This window comes from Galeopterus variegatus, unplaced genomic scaffold, assembly GCF_000696425.1.
Source record: "Galeopterus variegatus unplaced genomic scaffold, G_variegatus-3.0.2 Scaffold1108, whole genome shotgun sequence".
Classification (NCBI taxonomy): domain Eukaryota; kingdom Metazoa; phylum Chordata; class Mammalia; order Dermoptera; family Cynocephalidae; genus Galeopterus; species Galeopterus variegatus.
In genome coordinates, this window is record NW_007727219.1 from 66,670 (window position 1) to 68,096 (window position 1,427).

Below are 1,427 nucleotides of genomic sequence, written 5' to 3' on the forward strand. Positions count from 1 at the left end.
GAAGTGCACCCTTCAGAAAAGATCTGATAAATTTACTCATGTGGTAAGGAGTAAGGGGATAGGTTGTGTTAATCCTCCCAGGTGGGACATAGCCTTCAGTCATACGAGTAATTCCAGACTTTACAGAAAGTCTGTGGGAGGCATACTGTGGTGGAGTGGGGCTGGGGGCTGAGCGTGTTCTCAGGAGCCCTGAAAGGACAGCAGATGATCAGTCCACATTGGGGACTGGTCCTTATTTGTTGTATGGACATCCTCACTGCCTCTCCTCTCTGGCCACTGACTGGCTGCTTAGTCTACCTTATTCAGGTGGAAACTGGCCACCCCTTACTGATCACACCATTTTTTGTCCTTCAATTTTGGTAAATTTGTGTATCTCTGGATAAGAATGTAGACTCCTTGAGAGTAGGGAATGGGTTTCTTGATTCTTTCTAGTGCTCCTAAGTGCTTACTACCAGACTGCTATGGTCTGAAGTTTGTGTCCCCCCAAAATTCATACACTGAAATTTAATCCTCAAGGCAATAGTATTAAGATGTGGGGACTTTAGGAGGTGATTAGGTCATGAGGGTGGAGCCCTCATGAATGGGATTAGTGCCCTCATACAAGAGGCCTGAGGGTGCTTGTTCACCCCTTCTGCCATGTGAGGACTCAGCAAGAAGGTGCCATTGACGAAGCAGAGAGCAGTCCTCACCAAACTGAATCTGCCAGTGCCTTGGTCTTAGATTTCCCAGCCTCCAGAACTGTGAGAAATAAATTCTATTGCTTATAAATTACCCAGTCCAAGGTATTTTGTTATAGCAATCCAAACAGACTAAGACACAGGCTTTGAAGCCAAGCCATGAAGAAACACACCTGGCAGACTGTCTCAGAGCATGTTTTCTGGTCTTCTCTGTGTCTCCAGTTGGCTTTGTGTAGCCAACTATATCTTCCAAAAATAGTTGCAGCAACATTTCTTTTCTTTTTTTAAAAAATTTTATTTTATCAATATACAGTGTGGTTGATTATTGTGGCCCATTACCGAAACCTCCCTCCCCCCTCCCTCCCATCAACCTCATATCTGTTCGTTTGTTGTAACAACTTCAAGGAATTGTGATTGTTGTGTCTTCTTCCCTCCCCCCCCAGTTTATTTGTGTATTTATTTATTTATTTTTAGCTCCCACCAATAAGTGAGAACATGTGATATTTCTCTTTCCATGCCTGACTTGTTTCACTTAATATAATTCTTTCTAGGTCCTTCCATGTTGTTGTAAATGCCAGTATTTCAGTTTTTTATAGCAGAGCAGTATTCCATTGTGTAGATATACCACATTTTCCCTATCCACTCTTCTGATGATGGACATTTCGGCTGGTTCCAACTCTTAGTTATTGTAAGTAGTGCTGCAATGAACACTGGAGAACAGGTATACCTTTGACTTGATGATTTCCATTC